General features: G+C 42.9%; 1 long non-coding RNA gene across 7 annotated transcripts in view; it reads left to right on the forward strand.

Moving 5' to 3' along the window:
- Positions 1–11,431: 11,431 nt before the first annotated feature.
- Positions 11,432–15,829, forward strand: part of LOC123143976 (uncharacterized) — a 6,994-nt gene continuing 2,596 nt past the window's right edge. The window contains exons 1-2 of one of the 7 annotated variants that reach the window (XR_006471173.1): positions 11,432–12,994; positions 13,274–15,146. This is a non-coding gene — a long non-coding RNA (uncharacterized lncRNA). Of the gene's footprint in view, positions 15,147–15,829 lie in introns of all 7 variants that reach the window. The other 6 variants (XR_006471168.1, XR_006471172.1, XR_006471170.1 and 3 more) reach the window with 6 other exon arrangements.

Below are 15,829 nucleotides of genomic sequence, written 5' to 3' on the forward strand. Positions count from 1 at the left end.
CCCTAGTGACATCCGTCATGACTCACCTCGTGTAGCAGCGTATGTTGAAGTTGACAATGAGAAGGCATGACAAGAAGCACTTGACCTATTAGATGGGGAGCGTGACATTGCAGCAGCCCGTTCGGCGATTTATCAGCAAGATTTGCGGCGTTATCACAGCCGCCGGGTTAGAACCAGAACTTTTCAAGAAGGCGATCTAGTGCTCCGACTCATCCAGGATCAGACGGATATGCACAAGTTATCCCCACCTTGGGAAGGACCTTTTGGGGTCAGCAAGAATCTGCACAACGGGTCATACTACCTTATAGATGTTCGAGAGCGCAAAGACTCACGTAAATCAGAGGAGGAGACCCACCGGCCGTGGAATATTGCTTATCTTCAACCTTACTATACTTGAGTCACAGGCTCTGCTCATGTACATAGTTATGACAATGTATATATTATGATTAATATAATAAACCACAGCCTCAGCTAAAGCGGGGTATCTGTTGTTTTTCTTATATCATGTGTGGTTACATGGGGGCTTCTGTTCATAAAGCGGCGTTCGGTTTACCCCTTGATTCAGCTTATTAAAGCTTTATATAAAAATCACTTGGGGGCTTGGTTGCATTTGAACCATAGCTACACCACTTGATCGGTGCAATGCCACAATATCACTTGGGGGCTTGGTCGTATTCGAACCATAGTCACACCTCTTGATCGGCTCAAAGCCAAATTACTCCGGGGCCAAAGAGAGTGTTGCAAAACAACAACTCAAACATAGGCAGCCACTGAGCACAGCTCAAAATGTTACTTGGGGATTCTTTGCTGCCGCAATGAACAAAGAATCTACACTTGTAATAGGCTATCAAGCCACGACTTGGAAGCCTGGTGTATACACCTAAAACCCCGGGTTAGCCTGCCTTCTTAAGTAAGTCACTCCGCCCAGGTAAACCTGGTATGACCCGTCGAACTTTTACAAGTTACTCTGATAAGACCCTGAACTTGTCAAGTTAAAACGACGATTGGTTAAGGATTGAGGACCATCTTAAAAGGCTTTGTAAAATGGTTTAACTCAGTGGCCTGGCAGCCCATGAAAAGCCTCGAATTTGGGGCCTGGCAGCCCGTGAAAAGCCTCGACTACAAGTTTTCATTTGCTTTTTGCCATGTTTTTCTCTCTTTTGACAAGGCTTATGATGTTTTTGATAAACCGGTGTTCATCAACCCGGCTAGTCTGTCAACTACAAGTTGTCAGTACGTAATCACTTATAACCCGGAGTTTCTTAACCCGGTCTGGTTTCGGCTCTAAGTCGCCAGCATTGAATAAACTGGTGTTTACCACAACCTGGCACGGGTTTCTCATAAACCGGCACGGGATGAAAGGATTTAACATTACTCAAGATTGGGGTTATCACCCTGACTGCCAACGTTGGTCAGCCAACGTTGTGATTCAAGGTCACATGTATCAATTATTTTCATATTTGATTATCTTTTTACAGCCTTGGTTATAAACCCTGGCTATATATCTGGGCATCATGACCCGTCCGGCGGTAAACCGCCAGGACACTATCAACTTCTTGTGTGCAGGAATAGATCGCTGCGGATTATGAACATAATATGTCTTAAGAATGGCGGATTAACAAGTATCAGGCACAAATAAATATGCACGAAGGCATAATAGACCAAGTGTTTTAACTAGCCTATTACAAGGTGTTTCAGTGCCCAAAAGGATAATTGTTTCTCAATAAGCATTGCAGCACGTGGAAGACTAAACCGGCCTCCGGATCATGATTCGTCTCCAGCTTGACCTGACGGCTGCGGATCATCTTGCATCGGTTCATCCTCTTCGTCTCTACCCAGCGGCTGGAAGTCAATAGTTGTCCAGTCGATCCCAGTTAGGACTTGGAACATAGCTTCATCCCTTATAAGGGTGGACGGTTCAATGTCAGGGGCATAAGTGTGCTTACGAATTGGCGGGATGAGATTCTGAACCTCAGGAGTCGGGGCGGCAACCCGTTTGTTATGGACATCATAACTCGCCTGATAATGAGAAAGATCGGCTTCTTCAGCTAATTGGCAAGCCAGCGGACGTACTTCCCGGTTTATTGCTCGGAGGTCATCATTCCTGAATTCTGATCCGTCTTCTTTTAAGCTCGGATAGCCTTTGCTGACATCCTCCGGATCAAGGTCAGGCACCCATGCCTTTGCCCGGGTTAGTGCGGTCAGAGCACCAGCCCTTGCAGCAGATCTCTTTAATTCTTCTACCCGGGCAGGCAGCATAGACAGCCTTTCTAAGGTATCCTTGATTAACGTTGGGGCGGTTTATTGTGAGAAGCGGTGCAGATGATTCGTTGCGCGCCGGTATACAACTGCTCTATCAGAGTATAGGCAGCCTTCAGCTTCTTCTGTACATCAGAGCCCAGATGACTAATGCGAGTTCCTGCATCATTACAAATGTCAGTAAATCGGCAACACATGGGAAGATATGTTGAAAGTGTAAAGCAAGGATGTTTACCGAACACAGCATCAGTCATGGCATGTATCTGCCGCTTTACGCCAGTCAGCTCATCTACCACCGGTTTAAGAGCTGCTTCTGCGTCCTCGGCTCTTTTTTGCAAAGTGGATTTTTCTGTTTCCCAGTCCACCCGCTCCTTGTTGAAGCTCTCTTTCAGTTTCTCCATAGCGTCTAAAGCGCTGGTCAACTCTTCCTTGGCCTTGGAGGTTCCAGCTTGCTGGGATTTGATGTTTTCTTGCAGATCAGCGGTTTGAGCTTCCTTTTCGCTCAGCTCAGCCTATAACAGACAGAAGTATAATGTGTGGGTAATACATGTTTGAAGTACCAAGCACATAACAAGTTATGCACCTGATACATGGGGGCTAATGCATATTTCCTTGTTCTTGGAAATTTCTACAAGTCCCAAGCACAATACAAGTATTACTCTTGGCACTTGGGGACTAATGTATGTTTGCTCAAAGTACTGATCTGGGAAGTCTTTTAAAAAGTACCGGTTCATCTTTACAAAGTTAAACCGGCCCTTGGGGGCTATACCAGTGAAAGATATAGTATTGCAATTCTACAATACTGGTTCATCTTAAAGAGATAACCCGGTCCCTGGAGGCTAAGCATGAAAAGTTAAGTTATTGCTAAGTCCCGGTTTAGATTGATATCATAAACCGTCACTTGGGGGCTACTGGAGTTGATATTTGGAATTAAAAAGTGAAACAGATGTAGAGTGGAGTATTAGTTACCTCGTATCGCTCTTTCATCAAGTTTACCAAACCGGCTTCATAGTCGCGACTGGTGTACAGACGGTTCAAGAAGCCAGAGTGAATATCTTGAGCATTGAGATGGGCATAGCTTGACAAGTTGGGCGTTCCATTTGCCTTTGCCGATAGCAGAAAGCTCATCTTTGGCGCTATGTTTAGATAAAGCGACCGGATTGCCAGGAGTGGTGTGGCTGACGCCGGTAATCATAACATCATCCTCTTTATCTTCAGCAGCCTTCACAGGAGTTGGCGGTTTGTCAGTAGCCTTAGCTGGACTGGACGATTTATGATCAGGTCGGACCGGGCTAGTCGGTTTGTCAGCATGGTTGTGGTGTCAATGTCTACTTGTTGAGCAAACAAGTCATGATCTTGAGGCGGCGGATCATTAAGCATGGCATCAGCATCGGTTTCTTCCGGATCTGGAGTCTTTTCCGGTTCAACAACCACATTATCGTCAGTCGGTTTATTCAACCGTGCCTTCTTGCTGGGTCTAGGCTTGGCACTGTGAAAAATAAGCATAAAGGTCAGTACAATATGCAAAAACAACACATCAAGGATAAAATCAAGTGTGTGGCTTACCCAGGAACTGTCTTGAGGGGTGGAAGCTTTGTGGCCGATGGCTCGCCAGAAGATGAGTGGGAAGTGCCCTGATAATTTGAATCAGATGGATTAAGAGGCTGTCGGAAACAACCCGCCTTGGGGCAAAAAGTGTCAAGAGTATGAGAGAACTCTGATCGATGTTTCCGAACCGGAGTGTTCGGTAAACCGGCTGAGGTAACTACCTGGCCACTATGCCGGGTTGTGCGGCGGGCCTCGTGCTGCTGCTTCTTCAAAAGAAAGTTTGGGTCCAAATGAGCAAGGGGGTGAGAAAATTTTACTTTCTAGTTTGCTTGACGGATTGTCTGAGCTGGCAGAGGATCTGAACCGGAGGAAAGAATAATTACCTCTGCATCCTCAGCTTGGCTGCCTTCAGCGTCATCCTGATAATAGTCATTGTCAATGAGGTGTATGAAAAATGAACCAAGGGAGTCAAGTTCTACCTCTGAGTCCGGATTATCCAAGTCAGCGTCAGCATTTGGTTCAGAAGACGCAGTCGTCCTCTTCTTGGCAGGTTTTTTGATAACCTTGGTCTTCGGGCGAAGCGGATTTGCCGGTTTGTCTTGTGGTTTTGCCGGTTTATCCTGTGGCTTTTTCTTCCAGAACGGATCATCACCCTGGCAAAGATAAACAATATTTTGAGAGAATGTTTTAAAAGATTAAGCTGAAAACAAAGAAGTCATATGATTCTTACAGCTGGCGGTTTGTTGGAGGTGCAGAAAGGACTTAATCTGGTCTGGCCGCAGACGGCCTCCGGTTCATTCAACATTTTCTTGACAGCCTCTGTAACTTCAGCCTCTGTTAGCTGAATATTGATATGTCATTGAGGATCGGTCAAGCTCCCTGTGTATTCACACATCAAACCGGGGCACCGGCTCAAGGGCAGAATGCTCCAGCTTATCCAACAACGAGCAAAGTCAACACCTGTTAAACCGTTCGCCATGAAGGCTCTAAGCTTTGACAGTTGTGGGGCATAGTTGGCCCTTTCCTTTGCAGTTAACCTCTGAGGAAAGGGATGTGTATTGCTAAGACGGTGAGGGCGGTAACCTGGCAAAGGGTTTTCGTCAGTTGGAGATGTGTCTTTGCAATAAAACCAAGTCTGGTTCCACTCCTTGGGGTGACTGTGAAGCTTGGCGTGAGGGAAGCTGACTTCCTTCCTTTTTTGAACTGCCATTCCGCCAAGTTCAGTATTGGGTCCATCTGTGAACTTTGTGCGATGGTTTAAGTGGAAGAAATCCCTAAACAATTCAATGTGGGTTCCTCTTGGAGATAAGCCTCACAAAAGACTTGGAAATGGCAGATGTTGGACATAGAGTTTGGACCGATGTCCTGAGGGTGAAGCTGGAAACTGGCAAGCACATCTCAGAAGAATTTTGAACCGGGAGGGCTAAAGCCTCGACCCAGATGGTCAACAAAAACAACTACTTCTTCGTCTTTGGGTTCAGGAGGATTTTCCGTACCAGGGGCCCTCCAGTGAATGACCTCTTTCTTGGCTAAAGCGCCAGTTGCGACACATCTGTTTAACTAATCTTCAGTGACCCGAGAAGGAACCCAGTTGCATTCATAGACTTGCTTGGCCATTTCAATGGGAAGCTGAAACATGATTATTGCCGGTTTAGGATTCACAAGGGATAACTATAAAGCGGTGCAAGGATATATGCATGTTGTTAAACCGGAGTTTGTTATTGGTAAACCGGATTCTGACAATGGAAAAAGTGCAAAGATAAAAGCATCGGCGGTTCAACAGGGGACTAATGGTACCTACCGGATCATCATTTTTCTATGAGATTAAACCGCCTAATCTGGTACTGAAGATACAGATCTAAGATGTATAAGTGAAGGAAAAACAAGTTTCACAACCTGGCATAGTAATTTCAGATCTATCGTGCGTTGGAAAATCAAAATATATTCTGACCTAATTTCAAGTGCTCGAACAGTTCAGCAAGTTCAGATGAGTTTTGTATAAAGAAGATGCCCTAATGAGGAAAAAGGAGTTTAAACTACAAGGGCACTAAAAAATATCAGATCTAACTCGCCATTGGTACTACTGAAGAAGAACAAGGAAGAACAGCTTCGAGAACTTCGAAGAACTCCGATGAGTACAAACCCTAATGGTAAGATCTAGGGTGGAAGGAGAGAAGGCTTACCAATGACAGAGGAACAGCGGAGAGACGCCGCGGCTTTCTGGTACCAACAGGTTGATGCAGCGGCTGTTGTTGAGGCAGATGCGAAGAACGACGGCGGCGGTAGAGCTCGAAGGTTCGGTCGGCGCGAGGAAGAAGACGATGCAAAGAGGCACGGGGGGGGGGGGGATGGAAAGGACCCCCTGGCCCTATTTATAAAAGCAAAGGGATAAGTGACAGGCGCGAAAATCAAGGAGCCCAAAATTTAGATATGAGGCGGAGCTGTCGCCTTGATTGCCGGAGGCTCATTAATAAAGGTGGGTTATGTGCAGTTTTTAATAACAGATGATGTCATGGCGAGTTATCATGGTCCGGGAAAGTGACGTCACGGTGGTTTACAAGACTTATGTGAAGATGCCGAAGAAGAATTTTTCTCAAAGTGTTGGAGATTGACATGAACCAGTTCAAATCAATCTGGGCCTAATGCTGGGGATATTACTACTGGGCGTAAACCGGCCAGGAAAGGCCGGGTTATCCCTATAGTGAGTCATTATGTTTGAAGACCATGAAGACAAAGATGATGACGCTTTATGAAGGCCCAGGGCCCAAAGGCGGATTAAGGCCTGTAGTCATAAACCGACCTTGATATGTAAGCTTGTATTATAAGGCAGAAATAAGTAGAGACCGGGCCGGACACGTTTATGAGCCGGCCTCGGAACCCTGTAAACCGACGGGCGTCAACCCATGTATATAAGGGGACAACCCGGCGGCGGTTTAAGGACAACAGACAACAACTCGAGACTCAGGCAAAGCGTATTCGCTCCCTGGTCATCGAAACCCTAGCAATTCCACAACAACTGGATTAGGCTTTTACCTTCACCGCAAGGGGCCGAACCAGTATAAACTCTCTGCGTCCCTTGTCCGCTTTAACCCCTTTAAGCTAACCCGTTGTGATGGCTCCATGACTAAGTCCCTTCACGAGGACATCTGTCGTGACAAAACCATGATAGGTCCAGTTAACAGCCATCGATCGATCGCTCGGGTTCAGTAATGCGTAGCCTGCAGTGCAATCGCTCGGGTTCAGTTAGAGCCCAACGCCTCGCACCCACGCGCGTGCGTGTACGAGAGAAACGCGCATCGCTCAGCCCCGACCACCCACCCTAACCGGGAACACCCCGATATTTTCCTCGCCCTCGCTTCGACCACAGTTTTTCCGTCATGGACGGCCCAAAGAATGTCATGCAGCTGCGTCTCTGGCCCGCCCAGGACGAAAAGCCCATTTTCTGTCATGATTTTTTGTCATAGAAGTAGGACCCCACCACATCTATGATGATACCGGGTTTTGTCACAATTATCGTCATAGAAGTGTCATAAGTATGACAGAAAAAAATTTCGTTCGGCCCAAAATGTCACGGATGTGTCTTTTTTTGTACTGTTTGCCAATTTCTGGTGCCGTTACCCGAAAGGGATTCACAACCCCTTTAATACGTCGTGTTGCGAGTATTTGTTATTTGTGTGCAGGTGTTGTTTATGTAGTTTTGCTTGGTTCTCCTACTGTTTCGATAACCTTGGTCTCATCACTGAGGGAAATACCTATCATCACTGTGCTGCATCATCCCTTCCTCTTTGGGGCAATACCGACGTAGTTCTAGCAGACATGAGCATCATAATCACTTGACTCAGCTGGAGTTAATCTTCCAGATGATAGTGTTATTGACAGAGTTCTCCAATCACTACCACCAAGCTACAAAAGGCTTCGTGATGAACTATAATATGCAAGGGATGGATAAGATAATTCCCGAGCTCTTCGCAATGCTCAAAGCTGCGGAGGTAGAAATCAAGAAGGAGCATCAAGTGTTGATGGTTAACAAGACCACTAGTTTCAAGAAAAAGGGCAAAGGAAAGAAGGGGAACTTCAAGAAGATTGGCAAGCAAGTTACCACTCCGGGGAAGAAACCCATATCTGGACCTAAGCCTGAAACTGAGTGCTTCTACTACAAAGGAACTGGTCACTGGAAGTGGAACTGCCCCAAGTATTTGGCGGAGAAGAAGGATGGCAAAGTGAACAAAGGTATATTTAATATACATTTTATTGATGTGTACCTTACTAATGCTCGTAGTAGCGCCTGGGTATTTGATACTGGTTCGGTTGCTCATATTTGTATCTCGAAACAGGGGCTACGGATTAAATGAAGATTGGCTAAGGACGAGGTGATGATGCGCGTTGGGAATGGTTCCAAGGTCGAAGTGATCGTCCTCGGCACGCTACCTCTACATCTACCTTCGGGATTAGTTTTAGACCTTTGGTGCCAGCGTTGAGCATGAACATTATATCTAGATCTTGTTTAGTGCGAGACGGTTATTCATTTAAATCAGAGAATAATGGTTGTTCTATTTATATGAGTAATATCTTTTATGGTCATGCACCCTTGAAGAGTGGTCTATTTTTGTTGTATCTCGATTCTGGTGATACACATATTCATAATATTGATGCCAAAAGATGCAAAGTTGATAATGATAGTGCAACATATTTGTGGCACTACCGTTTAGGTTATATTGGTATAAAGCGCATGAAGAAACTCCATGCAGATGGGCTTTTGGAATCACTTGATTATGAATCATTTGATACTTGCGAACATGCCTCATGGGCAAGATGACTAAAACTCCGTCCTCCGGAACAATGGAGCGAGCTAATGAATTATTGGAAATAATTCATGCCGATGTATGCGGTCCAATGAGTGTTGAAGCTCGCGGCGGGTATCGTTATTTTCTGACCTTCACAGATGATTTAAGAAGATATGGGTATATCTACTTGATGAAACACAAGTCTGAGACATTCGAAAAGTTCAAAGAATTTCAGAGTGAAGTGGAGAATCATCGTAATAAGAAAATAAAGTTTCTACGATCTGATCGCGAAGGCGAATATTTGAGTTACGAGTTTGTCCTTCATTTAAAACAATGTGGAATAGTTTTACAACTCATGCCACCCGGAACACCACAGCGTAATGGTGTGTCCGAACGTCGTAACCGTACTTTATTAGATATGGTGCGATCTATGATGTCTCTTACCGATTTACCACTATCGTTTTGGGGTTATGCATTAGAGACAGTTGCATTCACGTTAAATAGGGCACCGTCTAAATCCGTTAAGACAACACGGTATGAACTATGGATTGGCAAGAAATCCAAGCTGTCATTTCTTAAAGTTTGGGGTTGCGATACTTATGTGAAAAAACTTCAGCCGGATAAGCTCGAACCCAAATCAGAGAAGTGCGTCTTCATAGGATGCCCAAAAGAAACTGTTGGGTACACCTTCTACCACAGATCCGAAGGCAAGATCTTTGTTGCTAAGAATGGATCCTTTCTAGAGAAGGAGTTTTCTCTCGAAAGAAGTGAGTGGGAAGAAAGTAGAACTTGATGAGGTAATTGTACCTTCTCTCGAATTGGAAAATAGCTCATCACAGAAAACTGTTCCCGTGATGCCTACACCAACTAGAGAGGAAGCTAATGATAATGATCATGAAACTTCAGAGCAAGTTACTACTGAACCTCGTAGGTCAACCAGAGCACGTTCCGCACCAGAGTGGTAAGGTAACCCTGTTCTGGAAGTCATGTTACTAGACCATGAGGAACCTACGAACTATGAAGAAGCTATGATGAGCCCAGATTCCGATAAATGGCTTGAGGCCATGAAATCTGAGATAGGATCCATGTGAGAACAAAGTGTGGACTTTGGTTGACTTGCCCGATGATCGGCGAGCCATACAGAATAAATGGATCTTCAAGAAGAAGACTGACGCTGATGGTAATGTTACTGTCTACAAAGCTCGACTTGTCGCGAAAGATTTTCGACAAGTTCAAGGAGTTGACTACGATGAGACTTTCTCTTCCATAGCGATGCTTAAGTCTGTCCGAATCATGTTAACAATTTCCGCATTTTATGATTATGAAATCTGACAAGTGGACATCAAAACTGCATTCCTTAATGGATTTCTTAAAGAAGAGTTGTATATGATGCAACCAAAAGGTTTTGTCGATCCTAAAGGTGCTAATAAAGTGTGCAAGCTCCAGCGATCCATTTATGGACTGATGCAAGCATCTCGGAGTTGGAATATACGCTTTGATGAGGTGAACAAAGCATATGGTTTTATACAGACTTTCAGAGAAGCCTGTATTTACAAGAAAGTGAGTGGGAGCTCTATAGCATTTCTAATATTATATGTGGATGACATATTGTTGATTGGAAATGATATAGAATTTCTGGATAGCATAAAAGGATACTTGAATAAGAGTTTTTCAATGAAAGACCTCGGTGAAGCTGCTTATATATTGGGCATCAAGATCTATAGAGATAGATCAAGTAACTTAATTGGACTTTCACAAAGCACGTACCTTGATAAAGTTTTGAAGAAGTTCAAAATGGATCATTCAAAGAAAGCGTGCTTGCCTGTGTTACAAGGTGTGAAGTTGAGTCAGACTCAATGCCCGATCACTGCAGAAGATAGAGAGAAATTGAAAGTCATTCTCTATGCCTCAGCCATAGGTTCTATCATGTATGTTATGCTGTGTACCAGACCTGATGTGTGCCTTGTTATAAATCTAGCAGGGAGGTATCAAAGTAATCCAGGAGTGGATCAATGGACAGCGGCCAAGAACATCCTGAAGTACCTGAAAAGGAGTAAGGATATGTTTCTCTTTTATGGAGGTGACAAAGAGCTCGTCGTAAATGGTTACATCGATGCTAGCTTTGGCACTGATACAGATGACTCTAAGTCACAAACCAGATACGTATTTATATTGAATGGTGGAGCTGTCAGTTGGTGCAGTTCGAAGCAGAGCGTCGTGACAGGATCTACGTGTGAAGCGGAGTACATAGCTGCTTCGGAAGCAGCAAATGAGGGAGTCTGGATGAAGGAGTTCATATCCGATTTAGGTGTAATACCTAGTGCATCGGGTTCAATGAAAATCTTTTGTGACAATACTGGAGCAATTGCCTCGGCAAAGGAATCCAGATTTCACAAAAGAACCAAACACATCAAGAGACGCTTCAACTCCATCCGTGATCAAGTCAAGGAGGGAGACATAGAGATTTGCAAAATACATACGGATCTGAATGTGGCAGACCTGTTGACTAAGCCTCTTCCACGAGCAAAACATGATCAGCACCAAGACTCCATGGGTGTTAGAATCATTACAATGTAATCTAGATTATTGACCCTAGTGCAAGTGGGAGACTGAAAGAAATATGCCCTAGAGGCAATAATAAAGTTGTTATTTTGTATTTCCTTATATCATGATAAATGTTTATTATTCATGCTAGAATCTTATATCTTATATCTTATATTTACTAATTGGATGCATCATTCGAGGCTCCACGTTAATTCTCAGAAATTAAGCTTATCATCCGTCGGATCTCAAGATTAGTTATTGACAGTCGTCGAATTATCCCAGAGAGTCCTCACATACTGTCCCACCAATAGTCCAAGCGAAACGTCCATCCTTAATCTAGATGTTGGCGATGTTCCTCCTAATTGCCTTTCCTACGCGTCCACGCTGCAATCCATCTAAACAGAACCATACAATCCAGCCTCTCCCCAATCCTCCTCCTCTCCAACCTTACTATTTCTGCAATCTAAGCTGCAATCCATGTTGGACGATGAGAAGGCGGCGCATCGCAGTGTGAATCAGTCGTGCTGCCGCCGGAGGCCAGCCTGATGGCTTCCTTCTCCTCAATCTAATCGCTGCCTCATCTCCACCAATCTCTGGTGTTGAAAGTGGCTCTCCACCAATCGTGCCTCATCTCAATCCTGTGATGTTGCGTCCCCAGGATCTCACCCATTTGTTCCCCACTGGTCTCGGGTAGGTTCTCATCTCCTACAATTTTCTTTGTCCAAGATTCTAACCTTCGTTTCCTCCTGGACTCGGTGATGGTTGCATCCCAGATTCCTCTCGATAGCAGGTGAATTTGCCCTCCTCTATGCCTTTAATTTTTTCTCCTTCGTTTCCTCCTAGATCTAAGTGATGGTTGCATCCCGGATTCCTCTCCATAGCAGGTAAATCTGCCCACCTGTACGCCTTTAATTTTTTTCTATTCTTGATACTACATTGGTGGTTCAGATTTTAATCTCAAGTGACATATAGATATATGTTTGATGGGGCGTTGTGCTATGGATGCTTATATCGATGCATTTATCTTCTATTAATTATTTCATTGATGTTCCAGCTCAGCCGTTAATGTCAATGGATACGCAAAATCTTCCGCACAAATATATCATCCGAAGAACTTAATTGTTCACCCGCAAAAAAAAAGAACTTAATTGTTGGCCCACTCCTATCAATTGTGCTTTATGGTGAAACGGACCAGGCCATCAAGAATACACTCCTAGGATTTATACAGTGAGATTTTTTAAGATGAAGTTACATTCAGTTTTGTAAGAGTGCATTTTATAATGTTATGCAATACTGCGACTTTTCATAACCAATCAATCTGAAAACCATATTATGATTTTTTTTTCCATTTTACAAATACTTTGTACAGCAACACTGCCAAATACTATTTATTTGATTTTATAGGCAAGTCAATAAAGATATGAGTATTCATGTTTATAGCCTACTACAGTGAGGTAGTGCCAAGCCTTAGCTGTACTATACTAACATTAAATTTTACATAAATGTTAAATACTGAAGTTCTGGGCACTACCGCAATGGGATTTTATTGTCTCTTCCTTATGTGGAACCCTTCTCCGGAGATAACTACTCCCTGTGTTACATGGTGTGATAGATTTTAGAGAATCATGCTTGCAGCTTTATCATTCAGTAAGGTATATTTGATGGCCCCCTCTAGTAAAAAGAAAATTCCCCTGTTCCATTCCATATTCCCATTATTCGTCGAGAATTATAGGGTGCATATTTTTAGCATACTTCTCTTGCCTCCAGAATGAAATTTCTAAGAAAATTGTAATGTTGTGCCTCTTCTTAACTAGGACTGATGCATCCAGCCGAGGAATATGAGTGCTAGATTCTGAGAGGTAACAAATAGTGTTAGTTTTCAGTATGAATTCGCATAATCTTTATGGATTTTCTTTGCAATTCCATGAGTCTGTATACCCTTTTTTTTTGCCATCCGCCCATCCTTTAGGTGTTGTTATCTGTAGTCAATTGGTGAAAGAAATGGATGCGATCATTTGACATACCATGGAGTATAATTTCCACATGAGATTCTCAAAAAAAAAAATTCCACATGACATGCTTAATAGACTTTTCTACCATCTGTTAAGTGATTATTACCTAAATTACAGTAACTTCAGTTCACAACAGGTATACCTTGATGGACGTGGTGCTACGGATGCTTATATCGATGAATTTATCTTCCATTAATTGATACATTGATGTTCCAGCTCAGCCTTTAATGTCAATGGGTACACAAAAACTTCCGCATGAATATATTATCTGAAGAATCTAATTGATAGCCCGCCCCTATTGACTGTGCTTTATGGTGAAACAGATCAAGCCATCAAGAATACAGTCATAGGATTTATACAGTGAAGTTACTTTCAGATTTTTTTAAGACGTTCAATCAGTTTAGTAATACTGTGTTTATAATGTTATTGTTAACTGCAAATGATCATAATCAATCAATCCGACACCATATTAAGTTCTTTCTATTTTAAAAATACTTGGTACAGAAAATAGTGCCAAATACTATTTTTTTAATTTTATAGGCAAGACAATAAATATATGAGTATTCATGTTTATAGTCTACTATGTGAGATAGTGCCAAGCTTTAGATGTGCCATATTGACATTAAATTATACCTAAATGTTAAATATTAGAAAAAGTTTTGGGCACTACTTCAATGGAATTTTATTGTGTCTTCCTTATGTGGAACCCTTCTCCGGAGAAAATTGCTCCCTGTGTTACATCGTGTAATCGATTTCAGAGAAGCATGCCGGCAGCTTTAGTTATTCAGTAAGGTATATTTTATGGCTCCCTTTGGTAGAAAAAATCCCCTGTTCCATTAATTATAGGGTGCATATTGTTAGCGTACTTCTCTTGCCTCCAAAATACAATTTCTAAGCAAATGGAAATGTTATGATTCTTCTTAACTCAGAGTGATGCATCCAGCCAAGAAATATGAGTGCAATATCTGTAGAGGTAACAAATAGTGTTAGTTTTCAGTATGACTTCCACATAATCTATTTATGGATTTTCTTTGCAATTCCATGAGTCCATACACCATTTTTGTTGGCCTTCCGCCCATCCTTTAGGTTTTATTATCTGCAGTCAATTGGTAAAAGATATGAATGCCATCATTTGACATAGCATGGAGATTGGAGTATAATTTCCACATGACATGCTCAAGAGGCTTTTCTATCATCTATTAGGTGATTACCAAAATTAAGATAACTGCAGTTCACAACAGGTATAGTATAGTACAACTCCGATGCTCTGTATAGGGACATTAGCTAGCTGCATATATCTTCAAATACCAGTTCTTTTGGCATGCTGGAGTCTGGAGATACCACATTCATGTTCTTTGATGTGAATCCATCATCCTATATCCCCGTTTTTCTGACTTTCTCTTGCAGAAAGCCTGATAGACCAACTACGAACAAGCTTAGTGTGAGGTATATATGTACATTGCTTTGTACACATTTCGCAATAAAAGTACACAGTCCGTAGATACCCAGCATAGTAGAAAGCTGGAAGTCGTTGATGCTTAATGCAATGGTGCACTGATCTCATGTTTGTTCCGAAAAAATGCTCATTTTGTGTACCTAGGCGTCATGTTTCTTATTCCAAACTTCCTTTCAAGAAAACAATTGGTAACTATTTTGTCTACTGCGAAGAAAACTCAATTTGCTGCTGAGGACAAAACTGGCTAACAGATTTATTTACTTGGAGGTATTTTCAGATCGAAAGTCCAAACCACTTTGTCTGCTGCAATGAAAACTCTATTTGATGCTGAGGACAAAACTGACAACAAATTGATTTACTTGGCGAAAGAAATAAACAACAGCAGCAGTTTACATGTACTCCCTCCGTAATATAAGAGCGTTTAGATCACTACACTCTTATATTTTACGGAGGAAGTACATGCTAGGAAGTGGTGACCAATCGACTAAGTCTTATCGGAGGAGATTGGATGTTATTATAATAACAGAGTACAATAATGGACGGGTAGGTTGCAGATGATACATCCCTTTGGGAAATATGTTGTACTTCAACTTTTTAGGACAACAATATATTAGATTCTGAGATGTGGTTCTTATGTGATCAAGGATAACTTCTTTTACATGTCATCAAGTACTATAACCTGAAGACTTCTTTAACTTTTCTGTGCACAGTGTTTTCTGGAGTTGAATTATATCCAAAGCCAGTATTCAGCATAAAAATTAGTTAAAACTTATTGAGAAAGAAGAATAGGACTTCCAAAATGCTTCAAGAAAGACAATTTTAGAGCACCAATTTTTTTCCATAAGACCACATATGTCATTTCTTCACAAAAATTCACATGTAGGTAGAACACTCGAACATATTTACTAGAAAAAGATTCACAATTAATTATTATTTTGGCTATTTTCAGTGACCCATATGACCGTCCCGACCACTATAAAGCTAAAAACAACGTGTACATGAACTTTACATCTTTCGTCACATGAATATCCTTAATTGTCCGCGCCTCCCCCTCCCTCTTCCCTCCCTCCGCCGCCGCCTGAGGTGCTTGCCGGCGCGGCCGCGCGACGCCTATGAAGGTGGCGGCGGGGATCTGGCGGCTCCGCCTCCGTGGAGGGCCCCGGCGTCTAGAGAGGCGGCTCCGATGGGTGGTGCTCGGCGTGGCGGGCTGCCTCCCTGGCCGTGCG

Source organism: Triticum aestivum, chromosome 6D (assembly GCF_018294505.1).
Source record: "Triticum aestivum cultivar Chinese Spring chromosome 6D, IWGSC CS RefSeq v2.1, whole genome shotgun sequence".
Taxonomy (NCBI): Eukaryota; Viridiplantae; Streptophyta; class Magnoliopsida; order Poales; family Poaceae; genus Triticum; species Triticum aestivum.